The sequence below is a fragment of the Hyla sarda genome, unplaced genomic scaffold, assembly GCF_029499605.1.
Source record: "Hyla sarda isolate aHylSar1 unplaced genomic scaffold, aHylSar1.hap1 scaffold_786, whole genome shotgun sequence".
Lineage (NCBI taxonomy): Eukaryota > Metazoa > Chordata > Amphibia > Anura > Hylidae > Hyla > Hyla sarda.
Window position 1 is genome coordinate 59,094 of NW_026610810.1, and position 20,283 is coordinate 79,376.

At 45.6% G+C, this 20,283-nt stretch overlaps 8 non-coding genes across 8 annotated transcripts; all 8 read right to left on the bottom strand.

Annotated features, from left to right (window-relative positions):
- Window positions 1–1,671: 1,671 nt before the first annotated feature.
- On the bottom strand, window positions 1,672–1,862 carry LOC130346445 (U2 spliceosomal RNA). Its single transcript, XR_008884664.1, has one exon. It is a non-coding gene; the product is annotated as a U2 spliceosomal RNA (small nuclear RNA).
- A 2,082-nt stretch (window positions 1,863–3,944) lies between these two features.
- LOC130346446 (U2 spliceosomal RNA) lies at window positions 3,945–4,135 on the bottom strand. The gene has a single exon (XR_008884665.1). It is a non-coding gene; the product is annotated as a U2 spliceosomal RNA (small nuclear RNA).
- A 2,089-nt stretch (window positions 4,136–6,224) lies between these two features.
- LOC130346448 (U2 spliceosomal RNA) lies at window positions 6,225–6,415 on the bottom strand. The gene has a single exon (XR_008884667.1). It is a non-coding gene; the product is annotated as a U2 spliceosomal RNA (small nuclear RNA).
- Window positions 6,416–8,497: 2,082 nt separating this feature from the next.
- On the bottom strand, window positions 8,498–8,688 carry LOC130346449 (U2 spliceosomal RNA). Its single transcript, XR_008884668.1, has one exon. It is a non-coding gene; the product is annotated as a U2 spliceosomal RNA (small nuclear RNA).
- Window positions 8,689–10,787: 2,099 nt separating this feature from the next.
- On the bottom strand, window positions 10,788–10,974 carry LOC130346419 (U2 spliceosomal RNA). Its single transcript, XR_008884643.1, has one exon. It is a non-coding gene; the product is annotated as a U2 spliceosomal RNA (small nuclear RNA).
- A 3,643-nt stretch (window positions 10,975–14,617) lies between these two features.
- LOC130346450 (U2 spliceosomal RNA) lies at window positions 14,618–14,808 on the bottom strand. The gene has a single exon (XR_008884669.1). It is a non-coding gene; the product is annotated as a U2 spliceosomal RNA (small nuclear RNA).
- Window positions 14,809–16,893: 2,085 nt separating this feature from the next.
- On the bottom strand, window positions 16,894–17,084 carry LOC130346417 (U2 spliceosomal RNA). The gene has a single exon (XR_008884641.1). It is a non-coding gene; the product is annotated as a U2 spliceosomal RNA (small nuclear RNA).
- A 2,081-nt stretch (window positions 17,085–19,165) lies between these two features.
- LOC130346451 (U2 spliceosomal RNA) lies at window positions 19,166–19,356 on the bottom strand. Its single transcript, XR_008884670.1, has one exon. It is a non-coding gene; the product is annotated as a U2 spliceosomal RNA (small nuclear RNA).
- Between the last annotated feature and the right edge of the window lie 927 nt (window positions 19,357–20,283).

Sequence of the window (20,283 nt, forward strand, 5' to 3'; positions counted from 1 at the left end):
TTGGACTTACCTGTGTGGGTTAAACCCGGGTTATTTGACAACCTATGGCGGTGATGGTTCTGCTCAGGCAGAGCAGTGCTGATGCTCCTCATAAAGCTGTCGCTGCTGTGAAGGTTCTAGGTGACATCACAAATCCCTATGGTTACATACACAACAAAGCTGGGTTGTTGTTGTTTACACTCTGCAAGGCCTGTGGAAGTGAGTGACATCATAGCACTGTAGTTCTGAGGGTTCTAGATGGATGCAACAATCTCCTGTTGCTTCTATGAAGGCCATAATAGACGACATCACCAAACAGCTCCATAGTCACATACACAGCAAAGGAGAGATGTTGTTTACACCTAGTGATGTCAGTGGTATTGAGTGACATCACAGCACAGTGCTAAGGCTCCTGGGCCTGGACACAGCAGCGGCTGCAATATCTCAACGGAGAATACGTTTATATATATGTGTGTGTGTGCGCGTATATATATATATATATATATATATATATAAATATATATATTTCTCCGCCGAAATCACTTTTAAACCCATTTCCACCTTTTTTTCCCTTCTCTTCCTCTTACTTTTTTTTCACGTTTTTTTACGTTTTTCTCCTTTTCGCCTCTTTTCTGGGCGTATTATTCTTCTTTTTCTTCTTTTTTTTCGTCTAATGCATACCCCATCAGTGCAGCAATGCTTATTCAATACCGCCAGCAGATGGAGACACTGGGGGATAATTTTCTAAGGATTTATACTGATTTTTCCTGTCTGAATTTGTCGCACAGAAAGTTGCAGGCCAAATATGTGTGACATTTCTGCGACTTTAGCTTCTAGAGCATTTTTACAACATTATACATAGGTGCTGAATACATAAAAAGCGACTGTTCAGCGACAGACAAGTCGCATCGGCTGAAAGTAGGCCAGAATGTCAGTCCATGTTGGAGCAGGTTTAGATACAGTCTAAAGCATAGATCTCAAAGTCTGTGCACAGAATTTAGCAAGGGCCTCGCACCTTCTGATGCATCAGGTAGGTGCACAATAGCATAGCCTAACCCTCTGTACTTTGGTCTATATTGATGCGGGACATAGACAGCCAGCTGATGACCAATCCATTAGTGCAATGGATGGCTGGAAGCATTTGTCTTTGCCTTTGCAATACCACAGAAGCAATGCATGGTCAATGTACAGCAATGACACACCTGTGTGAACAGCCAGGAGACCCCCCCCCCATGTTATGTTACATAGTTACATAGTTAGTACGGTCGAAAAAAGACATATGTCCATCAAGTTCAACCAGGGAATTAAGGGGTAGGGGTGTGGCGCGATATTGGGGAAGGGATGAGATTTTATATTTCTTCATAAGCATTAATCTTATTTTGTCAATTAGGAACATTCAGCACCCACCCGCTATCAAGGCAGCTGCCTATCATGTCATGCCCTACCTGCACAGGTGTGCTGGCTACTCAAATGATCCAATTAAGGAGGCCATTTAGTCAGCAGCAGCAGAAGTCCTGTGCCTGGACGCTCCAACAGCGGCCAGACACAAGCAGAAGCAGAAGCAGCAGCAGCACCACCTTTTGTTTTTTGGCTGCAGCAGCAGCAGCAGCAAGGCCCACAGGGCTGGCTAGCTGGCTAGCCAGCAAGCAGGTAGCAATGAAAGTAGGAATCTTTCTTTTTAACCCTGTAAGGGGGTGGTGCACTGTACCCGAAGATACTGCCATATCGGGTCAATGCATAGGGCGACGGAAGCAAGCTTCGAAATCGGCCCCCGTTCTCAAAAATCCATTTAATATATGGTCCCCAGATAGGGGACGTATCAGATATTAAACTGATAAGAACAGATACTACACTTGATCTTAGCCAAAAGGCCGAGAAGCGATAACCGTGAAAGGGGCGGGCCCAACAAGGTCCCCTTCATGGGCACTATCACTGCTTGCTGTCAGGGAGGCTGCCAGACAATTTTCCATGCACACTCTGGGCTGGGGGGCAGTCAACCACCAGTACACACAGCAGAACCTAAACCCATACCATTATTGCTAAGCAGCAAGACAGGGGCCCATTGCACTCCCACGGGGCCTTTTTAAATGCAATCCATAACCCGGATTTGCCAGGAACCCTTCTTACTCCTCCTACTTGCATGTGACACTGGGCTTAGGATCTGCATAGGAAACACACACACAAGCACACACCTACCTTTGTTGCCTGCAGATGCCTCCTTGGCTGTCCCCAAACGGTATCAAACCAACACCCACGGGAAGCTGTAAGCATAGAGGACATGCCTGCACCCCATTGGACTTACCTGTGTGGGTTAAACCCGGGTTATTTGACAACCTATGGCGGTGATGGTTCTGCTCAGGCAGAGCAGTGCTGATGCTCCTCATAAAGCTGTCGCTGCTGTGAAGGTTCTAGGTGACATCACAAATCCCTATGGTTACATACACAACAAAGCTGGGTTGTTGTTGTTTACACTCTGCAAGGCCTGTGGAAGTGAGTGACATCATAGCACTGTAGTTCTGAGGGTTCTAGATGGATGCAACAATCTCCTGTTGCTTCTATGAAGGCCATAATAGACGACATCACCAAACAGCTCCATAGTCACATACACAGCAAAGGAGAGATGTTGTTTACACCTAGTGATGTCAGTGGTATTGAGTGACATCACAGCACAGTGCTAAGGCTCCTGGGCCTGGACACAGCAGCGGCTGCAATATCTCAACGGAGAATACGTTTATATATATGTGTGTGTGTACGCGTATATATATATATATATATATATATATATATATATATATTTCTCCGCCGAAATCACTTTTAAACCCATTTCCACCTTTTTTTCCCTTCTCTTCCTCTTACTTTTTTTTCACGTTTTTTTACGTTTTTCTCCTTTTCGCCTCTTTTCTGGGCGTATTATTCTTCTTTTTCTTCTTTTTTTTCGTCTAATGCATACCCCATCAGTGCAGCAATGCTTATTCAATACCGACAGCAGATGGAGACACTGGGGGATAATTTTCTAAGGATTTATACTGATTTTTCCTGTCTGAATTTGTCGCACAGAAAGTTGCAGGCCAAATATGTGTGACATTTCTGCGACTTTAGCTTCTAGAGCATTTTTACAACATTATACATAGGTGCTGAATACATAAAAAGCGACTGTTCAGCGACAGACAAGTCGCATCGGCTGAAAGTAGGCCAGAATGTCAGTCCATGTTGGAGCAGGTTTAGATACAGTCTAAAGCATAGATCTCAAAGTCTGTGCACAGAATTTAGCAAGGGCCTCGCACCTTCTGATGCATCAGGTAGGTGCACAATAGCATAGCCTAACCCTCTGTACTTTGGTCTATATTGATGCGGGACATAGACAGCCAGCTGATGACCAATCCATTAGTGCAATGGATGGCTGGAAGCATTTGTCTTTGCCTTTGCAATACCACAGAAGCAATGCATGGTCAATGTACAGCAATGACACACCTGTGTGAACAGCCAGGAGACCCCCCCCCCCCCCATGTTATGTTACATAGTTACATAGTTAGTACGGTCGAAAAAAGACATATGTCCATCAAGTTCAACCAGGGAATTAAGGGGTAGGGGTGTGGCGCGATATTGGGGAAGGGATGAGATTTTATATTTCTTCATAAGCATTAATCTTATTTTGTCAATTAGGAACATTCAGCACCCACCCGCTATCAAGGCAGCTGCCTATCATGTCATGCCCTACCTGCACAGGTGTGCTGGCTACTCAAATGATCCAATTAAGGAGGCCATTTAGTCAGCAGCAGCAGAAGTCCTGTGCCTGGACGCTCCAACAGCGGCCAGACACAAGCAGAAGCAGAAGCAGCAGCAGCACCACCTTTTGTTTTTTGGCTGCAGCAGCAGCAGCAGCAAGGCCCACAGGGCTGGCTAGCTGGCTAGCCAGCAAGCAGGTAGCAATGAAAGTAGGAATCTTTCTTTTTAACCCTGTAAGGGGGTGGTGCACTGTACCCGAAGATACTGCCATATCGGGTCAATGCATAGGGCGACGGAAGCAAGCTTCGAAATCGGCCCCCGTTCTCAAAAATCCATTTAATATATGGTCCCCAGATAGGGGACGTATCAGATATTAAACTGATAAGAACAGATACTACACTTGATCTTAGCCAAAAGGCCGAGAAGCGATAACCGTGAAAGGGGCGGGCCCAACAAGGTCCCCTTCATGGGCACTATCACTGCTTGCTGTCAGGGAGGCTGCCAGACAATTTTCCATGCACACTCTGGGCTGGGGGGCAGTCAACCACCAGTACACACAGCAGAACCTAAACCCATACCATTATTGCTAAGCAGCAAGACAGGGGCCCATTGCACTCCCACGGGGCCTTTTTAAATGCAATCCATAACCCGGATTTGCCAGGAACCCTTCTTACTCCTCCTACTTGCATGTGACACTGGGCTTAGGATCTGCATAGGAAACACACACACAAGCACACACCTACCTTTGTTGCCTGCAGATGCCTCCTTGGCTGTCCCCAAACGGTATCAAACCAACACCCACGGGAAGCTGTAAGCATAGAGGACATGCCTGCACCCCATTGGACTTACCTGTGTGGGTTAAACCCGGGTTATTTGACAACCTATGGCGGTGATGGTTCTGCTCAGGCAGAGCAGTGCTGATGCTCCTCATAAAGCTGTCGCTGCTGTGAAGGTTCTAGGTGACATCACAAATCCCTATGGTTACATACACAACAAAGCTGGGTTGTTGTTGTTTACACTCTGCAAGGCCTGTGGAAGTGAGTGACATCATAGCACTGTAGTTCTGAGGGTTCTAGATGGATGCAACAATCTCCTGTTGCTTCTATGAAGGCCGTAATAGACGACATCACCAAACAGCTCCATAGTCACATACACAGCAAAGGAGAGATGTTGTTTACACCTAGTGATGTCAGTGGTATTGAGTGACATCACAGCACAGTGCTAAGGCTCCTGGGCCTGGACACAGCAGCGGCTGCAATATCTCAACGGAGAATACGTTTATATATATGTGTGTGTGTGCGCGTATATATATATATATATATATATATATATATATATATATATATTTCTCCGCCGAAATCACTTTTAAACCCATTTCCACCTTTTTTTCCCTTCTCTTCCTCTTACTTTTTTTTCACGTTTTTTTACGTTTTTCTCCTTTTCGCCTCTTTTCTGGGCGTATTATTCTTCTTTTTCTTCTTTTTTTTCGTCTAATGCATACCCCATCAGTGCAGCAATGCTTATTCAATACCGCCAGCAGATGGAGACACTGGGGGATAATTTTCTAAGGATTTATACTGATTTTTCCTGTCTGAATTTGTCGCACAGAAAGTTGCAGGCCAAATATGTGTGACATTTCTGCGACTTTAGCTTCTAGAGCATTTTTACAACATTATACATAGGTGCTGAATACATAAAAAGCGACTGTTCAGCGACAGACAAGTCGCATCGGCTGAAAGTAGGCCAGAATGTCAGTCCATGTTGGAGCAGGTTTAGATACAGTCTAAAGCATAGATCTCAAAGTCTGTGCACAGAATTTAGCAAGGGCCTCGCACCTTCTGATGCATCAGGTAGGTGCACAATAGCATAGCCTAACCCTCTGTACTTTGGTCTATATTGATGCGGGACATAGACAGCCAGCTGATGACCAATCCATTAGTGCAATGGATGGCTGGAAGCATTTGTCTTTGCCTTTGCAATACCACAGAAGCAATGCATGGTCAATGTACAGCAATGACACACCTGTGTGAACAGCCAGGAGACCCCCCCCCCCCCCCCCATGTTATGTTACATAGTTACATAGTTAGTACGGTCGAAAAAAGACATATGTCCATCAAGTTCAACCAGGGAATTAAGGGGTAGGGGTGTGGCGCGATATTGGGGAAGGGATGAGATTTTATATTTCTTCATAAGCATTAATCTTATTTTGTCAATTAGGAACATTCAGCACCCACCCGCTATCAAGGCAGCTGCCTATCATGTCATGCCCTACCTGCACAGGTGTGCTGGCTACTCAAATGATCCAATTAAGGAGGCCATTTAGTCAGCAGCAGCAGAAGTCCTGTGCCTGGACGCTCCAACAGCGGCCAGACACAAGCAGAAGCAGAAGCAGCAGCAGCACCACCTTTTGTTTTTTGGCTGCAGCAGCAGCAGCAGCAAGGCCCACAGGGCTGGCTAGCTGGCTAGCCAGCAAGCAGGTAGCAATGAAAGTAGGAATCTTTCTTTTTAACCCTGTAAGGGGGTGGTGCACTGTACCCGAAGATACTGCCATATCGGGTCAATGCATAGGGCGACGGAAGCAAGCTTCGAAATCGGCCCCCGTTCTCAAAAATCCATTTAATATATGGTCCCCAGATAGGGGACGTATCAGATATTAAACTGATAAGAACAGATACTACACTTGATCTTAGCCAAAAGGCCGAGAAGCGATAACCGTGAAAGGGGCGGGCCCAACAAGGTCCCCTTCATGGGCACTATCACTGCTTGCTGTCAGGGAGGCTGCCAGACAATTTTCCATGCACACTCTGGGCTGGGGGGCAGTCAACCACCAGTACACACAGCAGAACCTAAACCCATACCATTATTGCTAAGCAGCAAGACAGGGGCCCATTGCACTCCCACGGGGCCTTTTTAAATGCAATCCATAACCCGGATTTGCCAGGAACCCTTCTTACTCCTCCTACTTGCATGTGACACTGGGCTTAGGATCTGCATAGGAAACACACACACAAGCACACACCTACCTTTGTTGCCTGCAGATGCCTCCTTGGCTGTCCCCAAACGGTATCAAACCAACACCCACGGGAAGCTGTAAGCATAGAGGACATGCCTGCACCCCATTGGACTTACCTGTGTGGGTTAAACCCGGGTTATTTGACAACCTATGGCGGTGATGGTTCTGCTCAGGCAGAGCAGTGCTGATGCTCCTCATAAAGCTGTCGCTGCTGTGAAGGTTCTAGGTGACATCACAAATCCCTATGGTTACATACACAACAAAGCTGGGTTGTTGTTGTTTACACTCTGCAAGGCCTGTGGAAGTGAGTGACATCATAGCACTGTAGTTCTGAGGGTTCTAGATGGATGCAACAATCTCCTGTTGCTTCTATGAAGGCCATAATAGACGACATCACCAAACAGCTCCATAGTCACATACACAGCAAAGGAGAGATGTTGTTTACACCTAGTGATGTCAGTGGTATTGAGTGACATCACAGCACAGTGCTAAGGCTCCTGGGCCTGGACACAGCAGCGGCTGCAATATCTCAACGGAGAATACGTTTATATATATGTGTGTGTGTGCGCGTATATATATATATATATATATATATATATATATATATATATTTCTCCGCCGAAATCACTTTTAAACCCATTTCCACCTTTTTTTCCCTTCTCTTCCTCTTACTTTTTTTTCACGTTTTTTTACGTTTTTCTCCTTTTCGCCTCTTTTCTGGGCGTATTATTCTTCTTTTTCTTCTTTTTTTTCGTCTAATGCATACCCCATCAGTGCAGCAATGCTTATTCAATACCGCCAGCAGATGGAGACACTGGGGGATAATTTTCTAAGGATTTATACTGATTTTTCCTGTCTGAATTTGTCGCACAGAAAGTTGCAGGCCAAATATGTGTGACATTTCTGCGACTTTAGCTTCTAGAGCATTTTTACAACATTATACATAGGTGCTGAATACATAAAAAGCGACTGTTCAGCGACAGACAAGTCGCATCAGCTGAAAGTAGGCCAGAATGTCAGTCCATGTTGGAGCAGGTTTAGATACAGTCTAAAGCATAGATCTCAAAGTCTGTGCACAGAATTTAGCAAGGGCCTCGCACCTTCTGATGCATCAGGTAGGTGCACAATAGCATAGCCTAACCCTCTGTACTTTGGTCTATATTGATGCGGGACATAGACAGCCAGCTGATGACCAATCCATTAGTGCAATGGATGGCTGGAAGCATTTGTCTTTGCCTTTGCAATACCACAGAAGCAATGCATGGTCAATGTACAGCAATGACACACCTGTGTGAACAGCCAGGAGACCCCCCCCCCCCATGTTATGTTACATAGTTACATAGTTAGTACGGTCGAAAAAAGACATATGTCCATCAAGTTCAACCAGGGAATTAAGGGGTAGGGGTGTGGCGCGATATTGGGGAAGGGATGAGATTTTATATTTCTTCATAAGCATTAATCTTATTTTGTCAATTAGGAACATTCAGCACCCACCCGCTATCAAGGCAGCTGCCTATCATGTCATGCCCTACCTGCACAGGTGTGCTGGCTACTCAAATGATCCAATTAAGGAGGCCATTTAGTCAGCAGCAGCAGAAGTCCTGTGCCTGGACGCTCCAACAGCGGCCAGACACAAGCAGAAGCAGAAGCAGCAGCAGCACCACCTTTTGTTTTTTGGCTGCAGCAGCAGCAGCAGCAAGGCCCACAGGGCTGGCTAGCTGGCTAGCCAGCAAGCAGGTAGCAATGAAAGTAGGAATCTTTCTTTTTAACCCTGTAAGGGGGTGGTGCACTGTACCCGAAGATACTGCCATATCGGGTCAATGCATAGGGCGACGGAAGCAAGCTTCGAAATCGGCCCCCGTTCTCAAAAATCCATTTAATATATGGTCCCCAGATAGGGGACGTATCAGATATTAAACTGATAAGAACAGATACTACACTTGATCTTAGCCAAAAGGCCGAGAAGCGATAACCGTGAAAGGGGCGGGCCCAACAAGGTCCCCTTCATGGGCACTATCACTGCTTGCTGTCAGGGAGGCTGCCAGACAATTTTCCATGCACACTCTGGGCTGGGGGGCAGTCAACCACCAGTACACACAGCAGAACCTAAACCCATACCATTATTGCTAAGCAGCAAGACAGGGGCCCATTGCACTCCCACGGGGCCTTTTTAAATGCAATCCATAACCCGGATTTGCCAGGAACCCTTCTTACTCCTCCTACTTGCATGTGACACTGGGCTTAGGATCTGCATAGGAAACACACACACAAGCACACACCTACCTTTGTTGCCTGCAGATGCCTCCTTGGCTGTCCCCAAACGGTATCAAACCAACACCCACGGGAAGCTGTAAGCATAGAGGACATGCCTGCACCCCATTGGACTTACCTGTGTGGGTTAAACCCGGGTTATTTGACAACCTATGGCGGTGATGGTTCTGCTCAGGCAGAGCAGTGCTGATGCTCCTCATAAAGCTGTCGCTGCTGTGAAGGTTCTAGGTGACATCACAAATCCCTATGGTTACATACACAACAAAGCTGGGTTGTTGTTGTTTACACTCTGCAAGGCCTGTGGAAGTGAGTGACATCATAGCACTGTAGTTCTGAGGGTTCTAGATGGATGCAACAATCTCCTGTTGCTTCTATGAAGGCCATAATAGACGACATCACCAAACAGCTCCATAGTCACATACACAGCAAAGGAGAGATGTTGTTTACACCTAGTGATGTCAGTGGTATTGAGTGACATCACAGCACAGTGCTAAGGCTCCTGGGCCTGGACACAGCAGCGGCTGCAATATCTCAACGGAGAATACGTTTATATATATGTGTGTGTGTGCGCGTATATATATATATATATATATATATATATATATATATATATATATATATATATATATATTTCTCCGCCGAAATCACTTTTAAACCCATTTCCACCTTTTTTTCCCTTCTCTTCCTCTTACTTTTTTTTCACGTTTTTTTACGTTTTTCTCCTTTTCGCCTCTTTTCTGGGCGTATTATTCTTCTTTTTCTTCTTTTTTTTCGTCTAATGCATACCCCATCAGTGCAGCAATGCTTATTCAATACCGCCAGCAGATGGAGACACTGGGGGATAATTTTCTAAGGATTTATACTGATTTTTCCTGTCTGAATTTGTCGCACAGAAAGTTGCAGGCCAAATATGTGTGACATTTCTGCGACTTTAGCTTCTAGAGCATTTTTACAACATTATACATAGGTGCTGAATACATAAAAAGCGACTGTTCAGCGACAGACAAGTCGCATCGGCTGAAAGTAGGCCAGAATGTCAGTCCATGTTGGAGCAGGTTTAGATACAGTCTAAAGCATAGATCTCAAAGTCTGTGCACAGAATTTAGCAAGGGCCTCGCACCTTCTGATGCATCAGGTAGGTGCACAATAGCATAGCCTAACCCTCTGTACTTTGGTCTATATTGATGCGGGACATAGACAGCCAGCTGATGACCAATCCATTAGTGCAATGGATGGCTGGAAGCATTTGTCTTTGCCTTTGCAATACCACAGAAGCAATGCATGGTCAATGTACAGCAATGACACACCTGTGTGAACAGCCAGGAGACCCCCCCCCCCATGTTATGTTACATAGTTACATAGTTAGTACGGTCGAAAAAAGACATATGTCCATCAAGTTCAACCAGGGAATTAAGGGGTAGGGGTGTGGCGCGATATTGGGGAAGGGATGAGATTTTATATTTCTTCATAAGCATTAATCTTATTTTGTCAATTAGGAACATTCAGCACCCACCCGCTATCAAGGCAGCTGCCTATCATGTCATGCCCTACCTGCACAGGTGTGCTGGCTACTCAAATGATCCAATTAAGGAGGCCATTTAGTCAGCAGCAGCAGAAGTCCTGTGCCTGGACGCTCCAACAGCGGCCAGACACAAGCAGAAGCAGAAGCAGCAGCAGCACCACCTTTTGTTTTTTGGCTGCAGCAGCAGCAGCAGCAAGGCCCACAGGGCTGGCTAGCTGGCTAGCCAGCAAGCAGGTAGCAATGAAAGTAGGAATCTTTCTTTTTAACCCTGTAAGGGGGTGGTGCACTGTACCCGAAGATACTGCCATATCGGGTCAATGCATAGGGCGACGGAAGCAAGCTTCGAAATCGGCCCCCGTTCTCAAAAATCCATTTAATATATGGTCCCCAGATAGGGGACGTATCAGATATTAAACTGATAAGAACAGATTTTTTTTTTTAAGTTAGCCCTCAGAAACTCAATCAGAGTTCCAAGATCTTATTTGAACTCGATTGTTGCTCATCATCAGGTAACCCATTTTTTATTTCTTCTTAACACTAATGACCACAAAATAAAATCAATAAAAAAGATTTAACCAGACAAAAAAACATACACATTTACAATAACAAACAAACATTGCTTTCACCAGTAATTAATCAGAGAGACATTCCATTTCTCCAGGCATATACCATTAGGAAATCTATCATTCCACGGTTTATCGTTCCTCTTATCATCTGTCTTTTTACCGGAAGTCCCAACCAAGATGGAACTTTATAAGTGTCCAAAAATCTGTCCATATCAGCTTGAAATGAAAAATACACTTTGTCTCTAGCTTCCTCGTACCGATTTTCATATTTCGACCTTAGTTCCATTAAATCCATATCAAATGGTCTTCTTTCCTTTTTTGGCATATTTTCCAACATGCCATCCAAAACACCTCCAAATTCCATTGGTACATAAACCTCTTCTTTCTTTTTCTTTTCTTCAGCCACTTTTCTGGCTGGAACTTCCTCCAACTCAGGTTCTACAATTTCTTCTTCTTCCCTACTCCTTTTAGCTGTTTCCTTTTTCGTTGTTTGTTTCTTGGGACATACATTTACCAGGTGATCTTCCTCACCGCACAGATGACACTTCTTTTTTTTGTTGTTGTTGCAGGTGTCTGCTTCATGACCTCCCTCCTGGCACTTATAGCACCATGAGTGAGTACATAGGTCTTTCCCGTGCCCATATTGTTTACATTTACGGCAAAATTCCTCCATCCCTGAATAGAACAAGTCACCATTGACCGATCCAATTTTGAATCGCCCAGGTGGATAAATCACTTTACCATCAGGTTCCTTTTTAAATTTAACTTTAAATTTCCATTTTGTAGTCCATAGGCCATATTGGTTCAGGACTTTTCCCTTTGACAGAATATTGTCACAGAATCTAGAAAGAAAAGTCTCAATGTCTTTTTCCAGTATATATGGGCTATACATCCGTACCGTCAATATTTTCTCCTGGTTCGGAAAATGCGGGGTCACCTCCACACCCTCCAAAACTGGATTGGCCTTCTTTTGCTGGTACTTGCTGCAAAAAAAATTAAAGTCCTCTTCAGAAGCCAATATAACATCGTAGTGTCCATTTCTTGGGAATTCAAGCATAGACAGGATTTGTTCCTTCTTAATTTCCAGCAACTTGAATAAGATCTCCTCGACCACGAAACATAATCCTTTTCCTCTCTTGCAGGTATCCAATAAGGAAATCCGAACTCCATTTCTGAGCTTAGCATACTCAGGGATGCCTTCTGATGATGCTCCACTTGATCCAGCCATGTCCATCAGGATAAACACCTCCCCCACTGTAAGCAGGTAGGTGGTGGTGATCGCTCCCCGTTGTCTGGGGACTAAGCCAGCTCCCTAATAGCAGCAGGGGGGTGAAGTCCCTCCGTTAAGAAGGACGATCCCCCCAGGCAAAGGAGCCGGGTACCCCAGACACCCTCTGGCCAGACCAAGTGAGCAGAACTACACTTGATCTTAGCCAAAAGGCCGAGAAGCGATAACCGTGAAAGGGGCGGGCCCAACAAGGTCCCCTTCATGGGCACTATCACTGCTTGCTGTCAGGGAGGCTGCCAGACAATTTTCCATGCACACTCTGGGCTGGGGGGCAGTCAACCACCAGTACACACAGCAGAACCTAAACCCATACCATTATTGCTAAGCAGCAAGACAGGGGCCCATTGCACTCCCACGGGGCCTTTTTAAATGCAATCCATAACCCGGATTTGCCAGGAACCCTTCTTACTCCTCCTACTTGCATGTGACACTGGGCTTAGGATCTGCATAGGAAACACACACACAAGCACACACCTACCTTTGTTGCCTGCAGATGCCTCCTTGGCTGTCCCCAAACGGTATCAAACCAACACCCACGGGAAGCTGTAAGCATAGAGGACATGCCTGCACCCCATTGGACTTACCTGTGTGGGTTAAACCCGGGTTATTTGACAACCTATGGCGGTGATGGTTCTGCTCAGGCAGAGCAGTGCTGATGCTCCTCATAAAGCTGTCGCTGCTGTGAAGGTTCTAGGTGACATCACAAATCCCTATGGTTACATACACAACAAAGCTGGGTTGTTGTTGTTTACACTCTGCAAGGCCTGTGGAAGTGAGTGACATCATAGCACTGTAGTTCTGAGGGTTCTAGATGGATGCAACAATCTCCTGTTGCTTCTATGAAGGCCATAATAGACGACATCACCAAACAGCTCCATAGTCACATACACAGCAAAGGAGAGATGTTGTTTACACCTAGTGATGTCAGTGGTATTGAGTGACATCACAGCACAGTGCTAAGGCTCCTGGGCCTGGACACAGCAGCGGCTGCAATATCTCAACGGAGAATACGTTTATATATATGTGTGTGTGTGCGCGTATATATATATATATATATATATATATATATATATATATATATATATTTCTCCGCCGAAATCACTTTTAAACCCATTTCCACCTTTTTTTCCCTTCTCTTCCTCTTACTTTTTTTTCACGTTTTTTTACGTTTTTCTCCTTTTCGCCTCTTTTCTGGGCGTATTATTCTTCTTTTTCTTCTTTTTTTTCGTCTAATGCATACCCCATCAGTGCAGCAATGCTTATTCAATACCGCCAGCAGATGGAGACACTGGGGGATAATTTTCTAAGGATTTATACTGATTTTTCCTGTCTGAATTTGTCGCACAGAAAGTTGCAGGCCAAATATGTGTGACATTTCTGCGACTTTAGCTTCTAGAGCATTTTTACAACATTATACATAGGTGCTGAATACATAAAAAGCGACTGTTCAGCGACAGACAAGTCGCATCGGCTGAAAGTAGGCCAGAATGTCAGTCCATGTTGGAGCAGGTTTAGATACAGTCTAAAGCATAGATCTCAAAGTCTGTGCACAGAATTTAGCAAGGGCCTCGCACCTTCTGATGCATCAGGTAGGTGCACAATAGCATAGCCTAACCCTCTGTACTTTGGTCTATATTGATGCGGGACATAGACAGCCAGCTGATGACCAATCCATTAGTGCAATGGATGGCTGGAAGCATTTGTCTTTGCCTTTGCAATACCACAGAAGCAATGCATGGTCAATGTACAGCAATGACACACCTGTGTGAACAGCCAGGAGACCCCCCCCCCCATGTTATGTTACATAGTTACATAGTTAGTACGGTCGAAAAAAGACATATGTCCATCAAGTTCAACCAGGGAATTAAGGGGTAGGGGTGTGGCGCGATATTGGGGAAGGGATGAGATTTTATATTTCTTCATAAGCATTAATCTTATTTTGTCAATTAGGAACATTCAGCACCCACCCGCTATCAAGGCAGCTGCCTATCATGTCATGCCCTACCTGCACAGGTGTGCTGGCTACTCAAATGATCCAATTAAGGAGGCCATTTAGTCAGCAGCAGCAGAAGTCCTGTGCCTGGACGCTCCAACAGCGGCCAGACACAAGCAGAAGCAGAAGCAGCAGCAGCACCACCTTTTGTTTTTTGGCTGCAGCAGCAGCAGCAGCAAGGCCCACAGGGCTGGCTAGCTGGCTAGCCAGCAAGCAGGTAGCAATGAAAGTAGGAATCTTTCTTTTTAACCCTGTAAGGGGGTGGTGCACTGTACCCGAAGATACTGCCATATCGGGTCAATGCATAGGGCGACGGAAGCAAGCTTCGAAATCGGCCCCCGTTCTCAAAAATCCATTTAATATATGGTCCCCAGATAGGGGACGTATCAGATATTAAACTGATAAGAACAGATACTACACTTGATCTTAGCCAAAAGGCCGAGAAGCGATAACCGTGAAAGGGGCGGGCCCAACAAGGTCCCCTTCATGGGCACTATCACTGCTTGCTGTCAGGGAGGCTGCCAGACAATTTTCCATGCACACTCTGGGCTGGGGGGCAGTCAACCACCAGTACACACAGCAGAACCTAAACCCATACCATTATTGCTAAGCAGCAAGACAGGGGCCCATTGCACTCCCACGGGGCCTTTTTAAATGCAATCCATAACCCGGATTTGCCAGGAACCCTTCTTACTCCTCCTACTTGCATGTGACACTGGGCTTAGGATCTGCATAGGAAACACACACACAAGCACACACCTACCTTTGTTGCCTGCAGATGCCTCCTTGGCTGTCCCCAAACGGTATCAAACCAACACCCACGGGAAGCTGTAAGCATAGAGGACATGCCTGCACCCCATTGGACTTACCTGTGTGGGTTAAACCCGGGTTATTTGACAACCTATGGCGGTGATGGTTCTGCTCAGGCAGAGCAGTGCTGATGCTCCTCATAAAGCTGTCGCTGCTGTGAAGGTTCTAGGTGACATCACAAATCCCTATGGTTACATACACAACAAAGCTGGGTTGTTGTTGTTTACACTCTGCAAGGCCTGTGGAAGTGAGTGACATCATAGCACTGTAGTTCTGAGGGTTCTAGATGGATGCAACAATCTCCTGTTGCTTCTATGAAGGCCATAATAGACGACATCACCAAACAGCTCCATAGTCACATACACAGCAAAGGAGAGATGTTGTTTACACCTAGTGATGTCAGTGGTATTGAGTGACATCACAGCACAGTGCTAAGGCTCCTGGGCCTGGACACAGCAGCGGCTGCAATATCTCAACGGAGAATACGTTTATATATATGTGTGTGTGTGCGCGTATATATATATATATATATATATATATATATATATATATATATATTTCTCCGCCGAAATCACTTTTAAACCCATTTCCACCTTTTTTTCCCTTCTCTTCCTCTTACTTTTTTTTCACGTTTTTTTACGTTTTTCTCCTTTTCGCCTCTTTTCTGGGCGTATTATTCTTCTTTTTCTTCTTTTTTTTCGTCTAATGCATACCCCATCAGTGCAGCAATGCTTATTCAATACCGCCAGCAGATGGAGACACTGGGGGATAATTTTCTAAGGATTTATACTGATTTTTCCTGTCTGAATTTGTCGCACAGAAAGTTGCAGGCCAAATATGTGTGACATTTCTGCGACTTTAGCTTCTAGAGCATTTTTACAACATTATACATAGGTGCTGAATACATAAAAAGCGACTGTTCAGCGACAGACAAGTCGCATCGGCTGAAAGTAGGCCAGAATGTCAGTCCATGTTGGAGCAGGTTTAGATACAGTCTAAAGCATAGATCTCAAAGTCTGTGCACAGAATTTAGCAAGGGCCTCGCACCTTCTGATGCATCAGGTAGGTGCACAATAGCATAGCCTAACCCTCTGTACTTTGGTCTATATTGATGCGGGACATAGACAGCCAGCTGATGACCAATCCATTAGTGCAATGGATGGCTGGAAGCATTTGTCTTTGCCTTTGCAATACCACAGAAGCAATGCATGGTCAATGTACAGCAATGACACACCTGTGTGAACAGCCAGGAGACCCCCCCCCCCATGTTATGTTACATAGTTACATAGTTAGTACGGTCGAAAAAAGACATATGTCCATCAAGTTCAACCAGGGAATTAAGGGGTAGGGGTGTGGCGCGATATTGGGGAAGGGATGAGATTTTATATTTCTTCATAAGCATTAATCTTATTTTGTCAATTAGGAACATTCAGCACCCACCCGCTATCAAGGCAGCTGCCTATCATGTCATGCCCTACCTGCACAGGTGTGCTGGCTACTCAAATGATCCAATTAAGGAGGCCATTTAGTCAGCAGCAGCAGAAGTCCTGTGCCTGGACGCTCCAACAGCGGCCAGACACAAGCAGAAGCAGAAGCAGCAGCAGCACCACCTTTTGTTTTTTGGCTGCAGCAGCAGCAGCAGCAAGGCCCACAGGGCTGGCTAGCTGGCTAGCCAGCAAGCAGGTAGCAATGAAAGTAGGAATCTTTCTTTTTAACCCTGTAAGGGGGTGGTGCACTGTACCCGAAGATACTGCCATATCGGGTCAATGCATAGGGCGACGGAAGCAAGCTTCGAAATCGGCCCCCGTTCTCAAAAATCCATTTAATATATGGTCCCCAGATAGGGGACGTATCAGATATTAAACTGATAAGAACAGATACTACACTTGATCTTAACCAAAAGGCCGAGAAGCGATAACCGTGAAAGGGGCGGGCCCAACAAGGTCCCCTTCATGGGCACTATCACTGCTTGCTGTCAGGGAGGCTGCCAGACAATTTTCCATGCACACTCTGGGCTGGGGGGCAGTCAACCACCAGTACACACAGCAGAACCTAAACCCATACCATTATTGCTAAGCAGCAAGACAGGGGCCCATTGCACTCCCACGGGGCCTTTTTAAATGCAATCCATAACCCGGATTTGCCAGGAACCCTTCTTACTCCTCCTACTTGCATGTGACACTGGGCTTAGGATCTGCATAGGAAACACACACACAAGCACACACCTACCTTTGTTGCCTGCAGATGCCTCCTTGGCTGTCCCCAAACGGTATCAAACCAACACCCACGGGAAGCTGTAAGCATAGAGGACATGCCTGCACCCCATTGGACTTACCTGTGTGGGTTAAACCCGGGTTATTTGACAACCTATGGCGGTGATGGTTCTGCTCAGGCAGAGCAGTGCTGATGCTCCTCATAAAGCTGTCGCTGCTGTGAAGGTTCTAGGTGACATCACAAATCCCTATGGTTACATACACAACAAAGCTGGGTTGTTGTTGTTTACACTCTGCAAGGCCTGTGGAAGTGAGTGACATCATAGCACTGTAGTTCTGAGGGTTCTAGATGGATGCAACAATCTCCTGTTGCTTCTATGAAGGCCATAATAGACGACATCACCAAACAGCTCCATAGTCACATACACAGCAAAGGAGAGATGTTGTTTACACCTAGTGATGTCAGTGGTATTGAGTGACATCACAGCACAGTGCTAAGGCTCCTGGGCCTGGACACAGCAGCGGCTGCAATATCTCAACGGAGAATACGTTTATATATATGTGTGTGTGTGCGCGTATATATATATATATATATATATATATATATATATATATATTTCTCCGCCGAAATCACTTTTAAACCCATTTCCACCTTTTTTTCCCTTCTCTTCCTCTTACTTTTTTTTCACGTTTTTTTACGTTTTTCTCCTTTTCGCCTCTTTTCTGGGCGTATTATTCTTCTTTTTCTTCTTTTTTTTCGTCTAATGCATACCCCATCAGTGCAGCAATGCTTATTCAATACCGCCAGCAGATGGAGACACTGGGGGATAATTTTCTAAGGATTTATACTGATTTTTCCTGTCTGAATTTGTCGCACAGAAAGTTGCAGGCCAAATATGTGTGACATTTCTGCGACTTTAGCTTCTAGAGCATTTTTACAACATTATACATAGGTGCTGAATACATAAAAAGCGACTGTTCAGCGACAGACAAGTCGCATCGGCTGAAAGTAGGCCAGAATGTCAGTCCATGTTGGAGCAGGTTTAGATACAGTCTAAAGCATAGATCTCAAAGTCTGTGCACAGAATTTAGCAAGGGCCTCGCACCTTCTGATGCATCAGGTAGGTGCACAATAGCATAGCCTAACCCTCTGTACTTTGGTCTATATTGATGCGGGACATAGACAGCCAGCTGATGACCAATCCATTAGTGCAATGGATGGCTGGAAGCATTTGTCTTTGCCTTTGCAATACCACAGAAGCAATGCATGGTCAATGTACAGCAATGACACACCTGTGTGAACAGCCAGGAGACCCCCCCCCCCATGTTATGTTACATAGTTACATAGTTAGTACGGTCGAAAAAAGACATATGTCCATCAAGTTCAACCAGGGAATTAAGGGGTAGGGGTGTGGCGCGATATTGGGGAAGGGATGAGATTTTATATTTCTTCATAAGCATTAATCTTATTTTGTCAATTAGGAACATTCAGCACCCACCCGCTATCAAGGCAGCTGCCTATCATGTCATGCCCTACCTGCACAGGTGTGCTGGCTACTCAAATGATCCAATTAAGGAGGCCATTTAGTCAGCAGCAGCAGAAGTCCTGTGCCTGGACGCTCCAACAGCGGCCAGACACAAGCAGAAGCAGAAGCAGCAGCAGCACCACCTTTTGTTTTTTGGCTGCAGCAGCAGCAGCAGCAAGGCCCACAGGGCTGGCTAGCTGGCTAGCCAGCAAGCAGGTAGCAATGAAAGTAGGAATCTTTCTTTTTAACCCTGTAAGGGGGTGGTGCACTGTACCCGAAGATACTGCCATATCGGGTCAATGCATAGGGCGACGGAAGCAAGCTTCGAAATCGGCCCCCGTTCTCAAAAATCCATTTAATATATGGTCCCCAGATAGGGGACGTATCAGATATTAAACTGATAAGAACAGATACTACACTTGATCTTAGCCAAAAGGCCGAGAAGCGATAACCGTGAAAGGGGCGGGCCCAACAAGGTCCCCTTCATGGGCACTATCACTGCTTGCTGTCAGGGAGGCTGCCAGACAATTTTCCATGCACACTCTGGGCTGGGGGGCAGTCAACCACCAGTACACACAGCAGAACCTAAACCCATACCATTATTGCTAAGCAGCAAGACAGGGGCCCATTGCACTCCCACGGGGCCTTTTTAAATGCAATCCATAACCCGGATTTGCCAGGAACCCTTCTTACTCCTCCTACTTGCATGTGACACTGGGCTTAGGATCTGCATAGGAAACACACACACAAGCACACACCTACCTTTGTTGCCTGCAGATGCCTCCTTGGCTGTCCCCAAACGGTATCAAACCAACACCCACGGGAAGCTGTAAGCATAGAGGACATGCCTGCACCCCATTGGACTTACCTGTGTGGGTTAAACCCGGGTTATTTGACAACCTATGGCGGTGATGGTTCTGCTCAGGCAGAGCAGTGCTGATGCTCCTCATAAAGCTGTCGCTGCTGTGAAGGTTCTAGGTGACATCACAAATCCCTATGGTTACATACACAACAAAGCTGGGTTGTTGTTGTTTACACTCTGCAAGGCCTGTGGAAGTGAGTGACATCATAGCACTGTAGTTCTGAGGGTTCTAGATGGATGCAACAATCTCCTGTTGCTTCTATGAAGGCCATAATAGACGACATCACCAAACAGCTCCATAGTCACATACACAGCAAAGGAGAGATGTTGTTTACACCTAGTGATGTCAGTGGTATTGAGTGACATCACAGCACAGTGCTAAGGCTCCTGGGCCTGGACACAGCAGCGGCTGCAATATCTCAACGGAGAATACGTTTATATATATGTGTGTGTGTGCGCGTATATATATATATATATATATATATATATATATATATATATATATATATTTCTC